This window comes from Protopterus annectens, chromosome 16.part0 (genome assembly GCF_019279795.1).
Source record: "Protopterus annectens isolate FY-2018-M chromosome 16.part0, PAN1.0, whole genome shotgun sequence".
In the NCBI taxonomy this organism is placed as follows: domain Eukaryota; kingdom Metazoa; phylum Chordata; order Ceratodontiformes; family Protopteridae; genus Protopterus; species Protopterus annectens.
The window spans coordinates 65,179,464-65,196,011 of record NC_056750.1 but is presented as its reverse complement, the minus strand read 5'-3'; positions in this window follow the sequence as shown (position 1 = coordinate 65,196,011).

The window sequence follows — 16,548 nt, the reverse complement described above, 5'->3', positions numbered from 1 at the left end:
TTTAAGTCACTCTCACAGGATACAAAAGATTCATTTGAGTCCAAATCTGAAACATAATCATCAGTAGTATGTGTATCATTCAATGCAGTTTCCACACCAACATTCAAAGAAGGTGAACAGTGAAAATTATGCCATAAATATAATTTGCCCACATATCTGAACAATTCTATTTTAAACTCATATTTCCTAGGTAAAACAGTGGGTACAAATTTCAATCCATGATTCAATACAGCATAAATACTATCATTTAACTGACATCCAGATAAATTAATTACAACATTAGATCCAGAACATAAATTAGTACCATTTTGTCCTTTTGTTATCACGCCACTGGCGTGGGGGCCCTCCCCTATGCTGTTCCTGATCCGAAAAACTTCTCTTCTGTTGCCTCCCATATGCCCTTGGTGGACAAAAATGTTCAGAGAAATAAAAATCATCCACCGGTGATGGCAAAGGTGGAAAATCATTGTTCATTATATTATCCGCATTTTGTCTGACTGCTGGACTCGCAGGCAGATTAACGTTATTACCAGTTCTTTCTTTAAACCAGACAGCATCATTACGATGAGCTTTGGAACGTGAACGCTGATTGGATCCCCTGAAATAGGCAGCGCCTTTTTCGAAATCATGGAGATCTCTCTGTATCTTGTACATTTTCTGTTCAAGGACTCTCTTTTCTTGTGAGTTTAATTTGTCTCTAATATCATGCAGACAGGACTCAAATTTCGCCCTGTCTAAAGCAGACATTAAGTTTGAACAAACCATATTAATGTCCTTTTTTATGTTAGACAGTTTAGTAGTATCTCTCTCAATCAGAATATTGAGCCATTCTCTTGAGCAGAGATGTGCCGCTGTTTCCCATCTCTGCTGAAAGACCTTATCAACTACACAAGTTCCAATGAATGGTTCAGAAGGAAATTTAACAGCTCTCAACCCTCGCGGTATGATGTCAAGATCTAAGTATCTTTGCAGACTCGTGTAATTATAGAAAGTCAACATTTCCTTATTCATTAAATTACTTAGTTTAGAGATTAATGTCTAAACCTCTACCGGGTAGTCCACGGAGCGTTTTCCGATATTAGCAAAAGGATTAGAAGCACACTTGTTCCTTGTTTCAGCTAAAAAACGCTCCCATAATGGTAAACCCGAGACATTCTCACCAATAGCATTAGTATCAGAGCGATCAAGATCGCGCTCTGAATTGAAGAAACCATCAATAGTCCGCTGAGAGGTACCTGGATTATCCTCTCTAAAAAACCCTCGGAATATTCAGTGCTGGATCACTGGCCATAGAAAAAAGGATAAGACAAACAACAGCAAAAATGGAGACCAAGTTGCTACACCAAGATTGAAACAACAAAGCCAGTATACAAATACGGTTCTGTATTTATTCTCTAGTGCCTCGGCCACAGTAAGCCTTCAAGGAGTACCACATAACACAGACAAAAACGTTTATATAGCATCAGCTATTAACAGCAATCAAACACTCAAACAATTAAATCATTAGAGTTAATTAAAATACAATTCAAACAAATTTAAAGTGCATTCCAGGCAAATCAAATAACACTTCTCCAGCAACAATCTGTATTCAAACCCCTAGGAATTAAGGTTTCATACTTCAAAATAAAAATAGTTTTTTTTTTTAACAGTACATTCTTAATCAAATTCTCATTTAGTTCACTTATAAAAACCTGTTCTAAAATGGTTGCTGTTAAACTATCACATTTACTATCATGACATTCATAAAAATGCTGAGCTAAAGGACTCTCTAATTTTTTTACCCTAATATCCCTCAAATGTTCCAATAGTCTCACCTTAAACATTCTCTTCGTTTGGCCAATATAAAACTTATTACAACCACATCTAATGGCATATATCACTCTCTCAGTTCTACAACTATACTGGCCATTTGATCTATACTCAAAATTATTTATATAAGGGAAAAAATTAATTACATAAGGGCAAACACTACATTTCCCACATGATAACATCCCTCATACTTGTAAGCTGATTAAGTACTCTGTGCTACTGTTTTTCAGTTCTATGCTGCAGTCATTCGAAATAGACAAGATAGGAGGCTAACCACTCGACCTACAGTTAGAAGCCATATTTCTCACAGCCAAGTCATACCTCTCAACTGGACATGATTTTGTAGAATGCTCCTGAATTTGCCCCATGTTTTTGCTCAGTCCCTCATCAGTTTTTGCTATTGTTCTATCAACTTTAAATTACAACAATTTTTATTTATTTATTTAACATTTGGTTGCCAGGAAAGTCTGATTTGGAACAAAGCCAATTTTCAGCAGAGGCCCGGGGAGAAATGCTGTAGATGCACGTCTTTGTAAAGTGGGAGGAAACCACAGAACCAGAAGAAACCCACATGAGCCTAGGAAGGACATGAAGATTCCACATAGATGGCACTCCAGCCAAGAATCGAACCGGAGAACCTCTTGCCGTAAGGTGACAAGGCTACCGCTGCACCTATTTGCCGTCCGATTTTTTAAATGCTTATATTCTGATGTTTTAAGATAGTCCAGTATTCTAAAACTGTCCCTGATTGTTGGCCTTTTTTTCTCCATTATTTTTGGCTTTGTCCAGAATGTTTTAGCAAAGAAGTTGAGATATTTGTTAAAAGCAAAAAATATAAAAAAATCTAAAGGCAGTTTCAGTTTTGAGGTTTACAGCATCCTTTTCTTTTTCACATGAAACATTTTGGTTACCAGTTTTGCAAAACACAGAAATAACCATAACACTATTAAAAGACTAATTGCTATATTTGATTATTTAATAAATGTGCAAACAGATTGGTCCTGAAAACCTGTGGCCAGAAGCAAAATATATAAATAAATGAAAAAAAAAATGATATCAGCTACACAGACGTGACAAAAATCCTTCGGAATCAGCAAAATCCATGGAGGACACAGTACATATGGTCAGTGACACATAATTTGCTTAAAGGATGCAGTTAATTCCTAGTGAAATACAATTTACAGTAATAAAAAATTAAATAGAGGTGGGTCAGTAACAGTGCCATATAAAATTTCAGACAAGTAGGTTAATTGTTTGGAGTTGCACTCCTTAATTCTTGCCTTTCATAACTTATTTTCTAGGAAGTTTTTTTTTGTTAGTTTATCATGCCTTCCACTAGATGTAGGAAACAGGCGCATAATAGTGCTGAAGCTCACTTCTCAATCTCCAGAGAGAGACACTACCATTGCCATTAATGTACTCTGCTCTATGTCGGTGCAACCCATTCTGGGACTTTTGAAAGTAGAGATATGAGTCATGGACTGACAGCTGTGTATGATTCCAAGCTTAACAAATTTTAAGATGGGTACCACCCTCACAAATATTCCAGAAAGAGGAAGTTACAAATTAATTCAGGAAACATTTCAGGATATGCTTTGGTGAGAAGGTTTAGAATGGCTTCAGTTCATGTATTCAGAAACTTAGGATGAAATGCAGTCATGCTGTAAATGACATTTCTGAAAGGAACTTGACTAATTTCCAGAAGACCATTTTGAAGTGAATGGGCGAAATTCTCAGTTTTTGCAGGTTCTACACTACATAAATCTCCATCACCTATGGGTATGTCACTCCAAAGAGAATCTATAAATGTCTTTCTCATCTCACACACAGTTTTTGTTCTGTGTTAACAATCAGTCTGTTAGGGTGGTCACAGAAATATAAGATGACACGATGCACATCTATGATTACCCAGTCATCTTCAGTGATAGTGTAAACAATGTCAGGAATATCGGCATTTGAAGTAAAATAGCAGCTTTAAAGGCACACAAATGGCACCACAGCAAGATGGTTGTTAATAGCTTCATTTGCTTCTGCAGATTCTATACCAGCTAGCAAAACAGACTCTAAGCATTATGTGACACCTGATTTCTTAAGTTACAGTGCTATGTTACATCTCCACTATACATGCAAGCATAGAGCAGCATATCCTTCTTATCATCATATCTCCAAATTAAAAAGAGAGGAAAAACTCTTTCCAAAGCCACTTTACACGAATATGATGCACTACCTGGCAGTTAGTGCAGAGGAAAGCGGCAAGATGTACCTCCTGTTGTCAAGGGTTTGGATCCCCCTCTCCAACCATTTGCCTACTGGGTGACCTTTAACAGATACAGCTCTTGGGTCGCCCCTGTAAAAGAACTATGTGTCCAGTGGGCTACCTGGTTTACAAATGGGTATCCTCTTTGTTATTATTACCAGTGTATGTTTGTGTGTGTGTGTGTGTGTGTGTGTGTGTGTGTGTGTGTGTGTGTGTGTGTGTATATACATACACATGCACACACACACACACACACATATATATGTATATATATATATATATATATATATATATATATATATATATATATTTATTTGCACTTAAAGAATGCTATTTGGTTGCAGATATAAATAATCGACAAGCAATTATTAATGAATTAGCAGCATCTGAGGTAGACATTAACATTAAACATAAATGCAATGACATTTATTCGCAAGTAAAATTAAATCAGTCACTTATCTGCCCACTGTATTGGACTGCATTCAAAGTACTTCATTGGGATGTGAACTTTGTGATCACTTCAAATTATATAAATAGACCTGGAAACTGTTTAAGAGAAGTGGACAATCTATTAAAATTATTAGAATTTTGTTCTGTGTCTGTCAGTGGAACAGTTAGGGCAGAATCAGGTCCATTCATACTCGGATGAGGAATACATGTACTGTTGGAGAAATGGTTTGGGTTTGGGCCTTCCACTTATTCAGCCATCCACAACACCTTTTTCCTATTTTTGCACAAGGGGTCAAGGTACCACTTCAACAGTGACAATCATCTAGAGCCAATGTTTACACTGCTGGGTGTTTAGCCCTGCTGCGGTTGTTCTTCCAAACCACGCACTCGTGCACACACACACACACACACACACGCACACACACACGCACACACGCACACACACACACACACACACACACACACACACACACACACACACACACACACACACACACACACACACACACACTAATGGCCAGTTTGGACTATCCATTCCAACTGGTTTATCTCTTTGGAATGTGTGAAGAAACTGGAGCACCTGGAGAAAACCAACACGAACACAGGGAGGACATGCAGATTCGGCACAGAATTGGCCTAGAGAGAATGCTGTTGTAGATCCTTCAAAGAAACAGGCTCAGTCTGATTGACTAAAGACCTCATTCCTCTTGGCTTAGTCACCTGGGAACAGCACTCAAGAACTCAACATTCACCATGAAAATCTTCTGGAACAACCTGAATGAATCTTCCATTGGCTATAACTATAGTGCCACCTTTGGTTTGCCGCATATATAACCTTGGTTTATTGATTTAGATTTTGTACTACAGCACCTGTTGTGTCACACTTTCTCCTCCTCTACAACCTTCTAACTTAAGGCAGTGATTAGGTGGAATATCATCTAACAAAAAATCATTTGTAAAAGATTTGTCTGACAGACTGACATGGAATAGTCTTTAGTCCAATTTGGATTCCATCGTCAGTATGTTATTTCTTATTTATCTTCCCAGCATTAGGTGCAGATGGTTTCCTCCTCTGGTATTGTGTGGGGCAGCATGAAAAGCATAGCTAGGGTGGGGTGAAGGGACAGCCACCCCAGGGGTAAGGCCACAGGGAGGCATGGGTAGAGATGCTGACTTGAAGGTAGAGCATCACCGTCATTTAGAAGTAAATGCCCATAATAGACTAGCAGCCAGTGCTGAAGTGTTTCAGCTCTGTGTGTGTGGTATTACTAGCAGCCAGTGCTGAAGTGTTTCAGCTCTGTGTGTGTGGTATTACTAGCAGCCAGTGCTGAAGTGTTTCAGCTCTGTGTGTGAGGTATTACTAGCAGCCAGTGCTGAAGTGTTTCAGCTCTGTGCGTGAGGTATTACTAGCAGCCAGTGCTGAAGTGTTTCAGCTCTGTGCGTGTGGTATTACTAGCAGCCAGTGCTGAAGTGTTTCAGCTCTGTGCGTGTGGTATTACTAGCAGCCAGTGCTGAAGTGTTTCAGCTCTGTGTGTGGTATTACTAGCAGCCAGTGCTGAAGTGTTTCAGCTCTGTGCGTGTGGTATTACTAGCAGCCAGTGCTGAAGTGTTTCAGCTCTGTGCGTGTGGTATTACTAGCAGCCAGTGCTGAAGTGTTTCAGCTCTGCGTGAGGTATTACTAGCAGCCAGTGCTCAAGTGTTTCAGCTCTGTGCGTGTGGTATTACTAGCAGCCAGTGCTCAAGTGTTTCAGCTCTGTGCGTGAGGTATTACTAGCAGCCAGTGCTCAAGTGTTTCAGCTCTGTGCGTGGGGGATTACTAGCAGCCAGTGCTGAAGGGTTTCAGCCCTGTGCGTGGGGGATTACTAGCAGCCAGTGCTGAAGGGTTTCAGCCCTGTGCGTGGGGGATTACTAGCAGCCAGTGCTGAAGGGTTTCAGCCCTGTGCGTGGGGGATTACTAGCAGCCAGTGCTGAAGGGTTTCAGCCCTGTGCGTGGGGGATTACTAGCAGCCAGTGCTGAAGGGTTTCAGCCCTGTGCGTGGGGATTACTAGCAGCCAGTGCTGAAGGGTTTCAGCCCTGTGCGTGGGGATTACCAGCAGCCAGTGCTGAAGGGTTTCAGCCCTGTGCGTGGGGATTACCAGCAGCCAGTGCTGAAGGGTTTCAGCCCTGTGCGTGGGGATTACCAGCAGCCAGTGCTGAAGGGTTTCAGCCCTGTGCGTGGGGGATTACCAGCAGCCAGTGCTGAAGGGTTTCAGCCCTGTGCGTGGGGGATTACCAGCAGCCAGTGCTGAAGGGTTTCAGCCCTGTGCGTGGGGATTACCAGCAGCCAGTGCTGAAGGGTTTCAGCCCTGTGCGTGGGGATTACCAGCAGCCAGTGCTGAAGGGTTTCAGCCCTGTGCGTGGGGGATTACCAGCAGCCAGTGCTGAAGGGTTTCAGCCCTGTGCGTGGGGGATTACCAGCAGCCAGTGCTGAAGGGTTTCAGCCCTGTGCGTGGGGGATTACCTGCAGCCAGTGCTGAAGGGTTTCAGCCCTGTGCGTGGGGATTACCAGCAGCCAGTGCTGAAGGGTTTCAGCCCTGTGCGTGGGGGATTACCAGCAGCCAGTGCTGAAGGGTTTCAGCCCTGTGCGTGGGGTATTACCAGCAGCCAGTGCTGAAGGGTTTCAGCTCTGTGCGTGGGGATTACCAGCAGCCAGTGCTGAAGGGTTTCAGCCCTGTGCGTGGGGATTACCAGCAGCCAGTGCTGAAGGGTTTCAGCCCTGTGCGTGGGGATTACCAGCAGCCAGTGCTGAAGGGTTTCAGCCCTGTGCGTGGGCGATTACCAGCAGCCAGTGCTGAAGGGTTTCAGCCCTGTGCGTGCGGGATTACCAGCAGCCAGTGCTGTAGGGTTTCAGGCCTGTGGGTGGGGGATTACCAGCAGCCAGTGCTGAAGGGTTTCAGCCCTGCGTGGGGATTACCAGCAGCCAGTGCTGAAGGGTTTCAGCCCTGTGCGTGGGGGATTACCAGCAGCCAGTGCTGAAGGGTTTCAGCCCTGTGCGTGGGGTATTACCAGCAGCCAGTGCTGAAGGGTTTCAGCTCTGTGCGTGGGGTATTACTAGCAGCCAGTGCTGAAGTGTTTCAGCTCTGTGGGGTATTTAGACTGTGGCGAGGGCTGAGCACTTGTGACATTCATAGCAAATGAACTACTGCAGCTCAAAGTAAAAAAAAAAAACTTTTGCAGTTAAGGGGGGGTGCTAGATTGGGGAACTGCACAGGGTGTCAAAAAATCTAGCTGCACCTCTTTGTAGCATGATGAAACATGGGAGCTCTTTGAGGTTCTGGCTGTCTCAGGATCTTTTTAGTAGTTCAAACTATGCTCTTAGCAGCTCCAGTAGACTGTGGATAGTGAGGACTTGACATAGTATGCATGAAACCATAGTCCTCATCTGGAATTCAGCTGACACAAATTACATACTATTGTCTGTAACCAGTATACAATATTAGATAAACATACAAAACATCTTGAAATGTTTTTCTGGTTAGTTGTGGTTAATATCTGGCATACCTCTACGTCTGGACTGTTACTACTATATAGAATTTGGGTCTCAAAGTTGCTGAAGTCAGCAGCTATTTCTGCCAAAGACCTTCTGGTAAAGTTGTCATTAGTAATGGTTCTTTTCTCTAGGATGGATTGTATATAATGCAGAGCTATCATTTTGTAACATCCATGTTTTGGTTAGTCCACCATGCAGATATCTTGGCTCTGTCATGACACTTTGTGAGACCTTGGTGTGCTGTGGGTGCATGTTTCACCACTTCATCCTGTTGTGAATAGGATACAATTATTCTGTCTTGGTACAATAGCAAACTATCATGTTCAGACAGGTGTACTCTGATGGTGTACCATTTGTAAAGTAAATGTTTTGTCTGAAAAAGGACCTTGGGTTTTGGATTTTGCTTAACATAAACCAGCAGGAGCAGATGTAGATGGTGTATCATTAGTGGGACAGGATCTAGAAGCATATCAAACAATGCTTCTGTTCCACAGGGCCTTAATCAATCCACACTGTGAGTATCGTGCACAGCTCTAAATGCCATTCAGGGAGATGGATATTGGGCTATTATAAGATGTCCAGAAAGAAGTCACCAGATCAGTATGAGAGATGAAAGGGATAGAGTTTCATAAAAATGAAAAGAGCTAAGTCTCTTCTTGCTGTAGACTAAAAGAGATGGGGGTATTATAAAGATTCAGAAGTCATATTCAGAACATGTGCAGAATATGCTGTTAGTTGGGACAGAAGTTAAGGTTGCAAGCTGTAGTTCCCATGGTACAGGGTTTCCTTCCCCAGCCCTTGCTTGCAACCGTGTGATCTTGAGCAAGTCGCTTAACCAGACGTTGCTCTCGAGTAACTCTTGAAAAGGACTGCTGTGTGTTCAGTAGGCCTACATGGTTAACAAATAAGATTATTATTCTAGTGGTCAACCTGAAAAGGAAAGATGGGAACAATTAATTTGAAACTTCATTGTTTTTCAAGGTTTGAATGAAACTGTGAACATCAAATGTTATTTCAAATCATTTCCAGCTAGTAAATGAAATAATAGCTGACTATTTTTAAAGTCATGAATATGTTATATATTTTATTCATAGAAAATAGGTAATTTCAAATGTCATGTGACTCTTTTGATGCGTATTTATTTATTTTTACATTTGCTAACTGGGTTAGTCAGACTGGGCCCAGAGAGCTCTTTTTCAGTGGAGACCCGAGGAGAAAAGCTCTAGGAAAGTAATTAAAAATTAAGAAAAAAACCTAACAATTGGAATTGTAAAATACTTAGTACAAAAACAGAGAGAAATATGCAATGCAAATATATACAAGGCAAATGTACAGTATTTTGAGAATGCAGTAGCAATATGTTTGAGAAATTTGGTTAGCAATTAAGTTATAGCAAGAAGCTGCGGTGGTGCAGTGGTAGCATTGTCACCTCACAGTAAGAGGTTCTACTGTTTGATTCTCGGCTGGAGTGCCTTCTGTGTGGAGTCTGCATGTCCTCCCCACAGTCAAGTAGTGTTCGAAAGACATGTGTGAATGGGTGTGCCTTTGTTGGTTGGGCATCGAGCAGGCACCTCGGCACTGTAAAAATCTACTGCCAGTCATTAGTGGGGACCGGAGCTCCGATGTGGTGACCCCTAACCAGGAAAAGCTGAAAGAACAACAACAAGGAATATAGCAATGCCTAAAATAAAAAAAAATCATATTAACATCATGACATAGTACAACAAAGATGCATTTAATATCAAAGGTACTAACTGCACAGACAGTAATATGTGTAGACAGTTTAAATAGCAGATATGTAAATTAAGAGAAGAAGAAAAAGTATTAGCTTAATTCCTGACAAGTACAGATCCATGCATGTTGGAAACTAATTTTTGGTTGGTTTTTGAATTCACCACTTTTGGTTATGGAGCGAAGGGACAATGGAAGTTTGCTCCATGAGTACACAATTGAATGACTGTAAAGTATTTTTCCAATACTTTTGTTTGGCTTGGTCACCTGCAGAAGGTTTTGTTGTGTGCTTCTGAGGTCACTGTTGGGCGTGTAGGGTGTAATTATGGATGTAAGGGCAGGGCAGGAGTTGGCGCTATTTAGGATGCTGTGTGCAATTTGTAGTTGTGATATCTGAAGCATGTGGGGGAGCTCAGGCCATCTTAAGCTTTTCAGGGATATACTATGATGCGATTTGTAGCTATTACTGGCTACAAATCTTGCTGTCTTGTTATAGGTGTTTTCTAGTTTGGTTAAGAGATTATTTTAGAGGTTGGTAAGTATAGGAGGGGGTCTATGCTAGAACATCGACTTTTTAAAATGTTGAATGTTCTAATATCGACCCCTATTCAGCGAACGCTGACAATATCGAACATGCAGAACAGCGAATTTTTTCCTAGGGGAAAAAATTTGCTGTTCTGACACACATACACACAACACAAACACACCAAACAAACAGCAATCCACACACATACATCTAAAATCCTACATCTAATCCTACACTAAACTGTAGACTTACCTTAACCCAAACCCTAATCCTAAGTTCCATCACTATCGCACACTCACCCGCGCCCTAACCCTAACTCACCTACCCCACCCTAACTCTCATGTCCACACAATCTCACACTTACCTGCGTCCTAACCCTAACTCACCTACCCCTTGCCCTAACCCTCACGTCCACACAATCGCACACTTACCTGATCCCAACCTGTAACTTTCCACCACAGTGCTGAACATAGCAAAGCCATAGGAACGGCCAACTGAATTCCTTCCCTAGGAAGAAATTCTGTGTTCCACAGATTTGCTATTATCGGCATTCACTGAATAGGGGTCGATATTAGAAAATTTGACGATGTGAAACTTTGATGTTCTAATATAGACCCGTATAGGAGCAGCATACAGCAGGGATGGCAGAATAAATGTTTGAGCCAGTATAGGTCTAGATTTGTTAGATATATTTGTTGTGGCGGTATAGAAGACCCAGTTTTTGATTGGACTTTTTGATACAGTTTAAGATATGTATGTCGAATTTTAATTGGTTGTCTGTAGTAACTCCAAGCAATTTGGCGTTTGAGTCAGCGGTGATAATTGTATTATGTAAGGATGAGATGATGAAGTTTTCTTTAGCTGGAATGAGGCTTTTTGGAATGAAAGGGAGAAGCTTGGTCTTTTGAGGGTTGCGAAGCAGGTTGGTTTCCGTTAGCCATTGTTCTACAAGGTGCAGAGATTGCTGAGTGACAATGTGGAGATTTTGTATATTGTCAGAGGTGTTAATAATTGTGGAATTATCTGCGTACTGTATTAAGGTAGAGTGGAGGCAGGAGACATGGAGGTTATTTGTAAATATATTAAAAGTAGGGGGCCCAGGATAGAACCCTGGAAAACGCCAGTCTTGACAAGATGGAAAGGGATAAGGATGTCTGCCATCTGATGCTCTACCTGTTTGAGAGGTAGCTGTTAAATCAGGAGGTAGTGCAGGTAAAGAGTTGTAGGTTGGAAAGTTTATTTAGGAGGATGGGATGGGAAAAAGTATCAAATGCTTTGGATAGGCCGAGGAATAGAGATGATATGAGTTTATTATCATCTCTGGCTGGGCAATGTTGTGTGTGAAAGATAGGAGTGCAGTGGTAGTACTGTGTGAGGTTCGGAAACCATGCTGTGTGGGTGTAATTAGGTTTGCTTGTAAGAGGTGGCTTAGTATTTGTCTATGTATACATTTTCCAGTGTCTTGGATAAGGGGAAGAATATGACAATAGGCCTGTAATTTGAGGGTTCTGTAGAATTCCCTCCCTTGTAGAGGGGTATTATGAAGAATTTCTTCCAGATATCTGGTATTGCATTTTCTTGGATGGATCTATTGATAAGTGTTGATACAGGATATGCTACGGATTAGGCTGCATGTTTGAGAAATAATGGAGGGATGGGGAACAGGGTATGAGTTTGTTAAGAAGTGATCTGATGAAGGAAGTTGCTATGGGTGCTAGGGAGAATGAGGGGAGAGATGAGGTGGGAGGTGGAGTCTTTATATCAAGAGTTTTTGGCTTAGTAAGCTTTTCTGTTGTTTCAATGAAAAAGTTGTTAAGTAGGGTTGCAGTTTCATTAGAAGGTTTGTTAGGGAAGGGATTTGGTGAAGAGGGGTTCCCTGGGGGTAATAATTTGTTTATTGAGTGCCAGAATTTCTTCAGTTTGGAATGTGGATTGCTCAGAGATGGTTGATAAAAATTTCTTTTGTCTAGTAGGACCTGTTTTTTTGTTTGGTTACAAAACTGTTTATATAAGTTCAGGTGGAAAGCTAGTTGTTATTTTTTTCCATGCTCTCCAGGCACTGTCTTTCTTGTCCATAAGTGATTGAGTTGCCTGCTTTAGACATAGTGCATAATTACATTTTAGCCTAATTTTTCTACTGGAAGCCAGGGTGTTAAGGGTTTCTAGAAGTAAATTGTTGAAACTTTGGACAGCCTCATTAAGGGATAATGTGTGTAGGAATGACCAGTTTACAGTGGACAGTAACAAGGGAGCCCGCAGGATTTTTTGCAGGGGGGTGCAAACCCAGAGCCCCACCCATACAGCTCCCCCACCCACGCAGTCCCGCCCACATAGCCCCACCCATGCAACTATTCCAGTGTCCCATTACTTGGCTATTTCTCCCCATTTGCCATAGACACTGTTCAAATCTCTCTGTATGCATACTGTTTTATGCTTTACTTCTACAATGATTACAGATATTTGGATTTAATTTACAACTTTTATTTCAAATTTTGTAGCACAAATACTGATAGACATTTACTAAACCTAAACAAAGCAATAGTCTTACAATGAAAACAGACTTAGCACTAAAACTTCTCTACCTTTGAAACCCACTTTCACTGAAACAGCATTGAAACCCACATTCAAAGAAAATGCATCTGGCCAGTGGCAGGGTAAGTTTACCTTTGGGCTGTTTTCAAATCATTGGCTCCTTGTACACATTTTTATAACCATGCAAAAGTTTTTTGATTCACCTTCCTGATTGTATTAATTATACTATATACTAATTTAATTATATCCCTTGTATAATACAGCGCCACTTGTTAGAGTGTTTTAAATTTATAGTTCTGAACATTTTTCCTTTACGCAATGAAACAAATCATATGAACCAATAATGATAAACTGCCCAATTCAGAACATTTCAACCATAAAGGGTCACTCAAACTTCTGTCATACAATCCACCAATATCAGTCAATTTGCAGAATCTCTGCAGAAGTAAAAGTCATCTGAATAATTCCACTTTAAAGAGATCTGAAACCAATGAAGAGGTTGTTGCTAGAAAACAACTTTATATATCAGTGTTTCATTTACAAATTCAGTGCCTGTTGCCCTTAAAGAAGAAATTGCCTATGTCACATTAAAAGAAATTGTAAGCTGGTATATTGCAATAGGGAATGGGTGGCAAGCTGAAAAACAGGTTCATAGTTATTAGGTGTCTCATCCAAAGGATGACATACTAAGGACTGCAGTACCATACCCCCTTAAAATACAAATGTACATGCTGTAGGAATAGAACCTACAGCCCTTTGCATCAAGATGCATGTATGCTACCTGCTGTGCTAACACTGCTTTAAAATTCTATACCACAATAAACAAAACAGTTGCACATTTTAAGTAGACTTACACACACACACACACACACACACACACACACACACACACACACACACACACACACACACACACACACACACACACACACACACACACCTCAACTTCTTAGTGTAAGAAATCTGGACAAAGCCTAAAATAAACAGGGCCAGATTATAAATATTGCTTTCATGAACTTATAAAATTGCTAGAATAACAGGATCTGTGTTGGTATGCATTTTACTAAAGAATAAGATGTCTAAAACTATTTAGCAACTTCAATCCTTTTTAGGGGGAATATGGGGCAAAAATCTGGACATTCTTCAAAAACCTGGACAGCTGAGGGGTATGCTACCTCCTTTTATACACACACACACACACACACACACACACACACACACACACACACACACACACACACACACACACGCCCCAAACTAGGGACACACTTAGAAAGTTGCTAGAATAACAGAATTTGTGTTAGAATATACTTTCTTTTTTTTTCAAAACAAGTTTATTGTTTTAACATATAAGAGAAATATCATAACAATTTTATACAAATAATTAAAAATAGGTATTATTATAATATTCAACAAAACAACTAAAGTATTTACAAAGACATCCACTACAATCAGATCAATTAATTAAACTAAAATACTGTGCTATTGAAATTAGAATTTTTTTAACAAATTTTGTAAATTATCCCATACAATAAAATGTGATGTTTTTCTAGTTGTTCTCATTCTAATTGTGCTTATTTCCATATGACACATTATATTCATAACATTTTTAAATTCATTGAACGAAGGAGGTGTATCTGAAATCCAATTTCTAGTTATTATTTTCCTAGCCACTGCTAGGATAGACCATAACAAGGGAAGCTTAATCTTTTAACACATTGAGGTACAGGTGTGTTGAATAATATAAGAGACTTAGAAATAATGAAATTATCTGTAAAAGAGCCTGCAAAAATTCATTAATTGACTTCCAGTATTCTTTCAACTTCATACAGTCATAAAACATATGAGCCCAGTCAGCATTAATTTCTACATTACATCTCTTACATAGATTATCTTTATTATTAATTTTATTCATCATCAAAGGTGTATAAAAGATCTATGTAAAAATTTCCATGTATAAAGTCTCCAGACAATGGAAGATGTAGTTCTATAAGCAGATTCCAATATATATTGTTTATCTTGTTGAGTTGGTGGGTCCCCATTAATAGAGGTGAAATAATTCCAGTATGAATCTACATTGTAAAAGTTTCTTGTCTGATAATTTTATGTATATATGAAAGTTTACCTTTATCAGAAACTTTATGCTGTAAATTTATTATCAAGTAATCAATCAGTTTTGGAATAGATTCTTTAACTGTTATAGACATTAGATCTATTCTATCAATGAGATGTTGTCTAAAGATCTGAACCTCTAACCAGCAAGTTTCTCTTAGATCAAATTCTTGTTTTAAGAAATCTAGATTTTTAACTTTATTATCAGATATCAGCTGATACCAGTACTTTAGATTATTATCTATAGCTAAATGAGCTCCTTCAGAAGTAGATGACATAAGCATACCCTGAGTATAAATTATAGGAATACAATAAAATTCCATTCCCTATACTTAGGGTGCATGAATATAAAGTTACGATAACTAATAATAATATTTAATGGGTAACAGACCATATGTTTAGGTGTAATAGGTGAAGTACAAAATTCCTTTAGCAACCACAACATGGAGTTATTTATAATCATATTTTTATGTGTTAAGGAGATTTTCATGAAGTGCATACTAATTAGCTCCCAATAATCTTTCCATTTTGACATATGACCGATCTATTAATAAAGTAATAACTTTTATAATAGAAGAGATAATATATAAATTAAAGTCTGGAAAAGAAATACCCCTTGAGACCAGCTATTAGTATGTTTATTTAATGCAATCCTAGGTCTATTAGGTGCCCATAAGAAATTTAACATTAGTGTATTCAGTTTCTTGATAGTTATTTTTGTAGGTGAAAGTATTATTGATTGTATTAAGTATAAAATCTTGGGGAATATTATCATTTTAATAATTGTAAGTCTCTCCTCCATAGTAAAAACATATTATTCCAGGTATTAAAAAGATTTTGTATATTAAGAAAACAGGTATTATAGTTATTATATATAATAGATTTAATATCTTTAGATAGTATTATACCTAAATAAGTTATCTGACCTGAGTTGGGTACATATTTAGTAAAATCACTAATGAGAGTATTTTTCGTGTATATATAGGTAGTATTTTAGTTTTTCTTCATTGAATATTAAACCAGAAATACTTTTAAAATTCATCATTTTATCAAATAAAGACTGCATAGAAGAATTAGATCCTGCTGATGTAATTAGAACATCATCTGCAAAAGTTGAATTTTTGATGTATTTTCTTCTATTTCAAAACCCTCTATGTCAGTACTGTTTCTAATCAAATTAGCCCAAGGCTCCATTACTAAAGTGAATAATAGTGGAGAAAGTGGGCATCCTTGCTTTGTACCTTTAAGAATGGGTATTTTTGTGAAACATATGTTCCTACCTTAATATAAGCCAGCGTTCCTTTGTATAAATGCTCAATTAAATTTACAAATGCATCAGAGAAATTTGTGCATTTCAGTAAGGTAAACAGATAGTCCCAACTTACTGAATCAAATGCTGAACCTATATCAAGACTAATAACTGTTAAATCTTTCTTTTTCCTATTTGCAAAATCAATTAATGTTAAAGTTCTTCTTATATTATCAAAAGTATTTCTATTTACAATGAAGCCCGTCTGATCTATGTCTATAATGCCGGGGATAATTGTCTTCAATCTATCAGCGAAAATACTCATAAACATTTTATAATCAACATTAAGTAA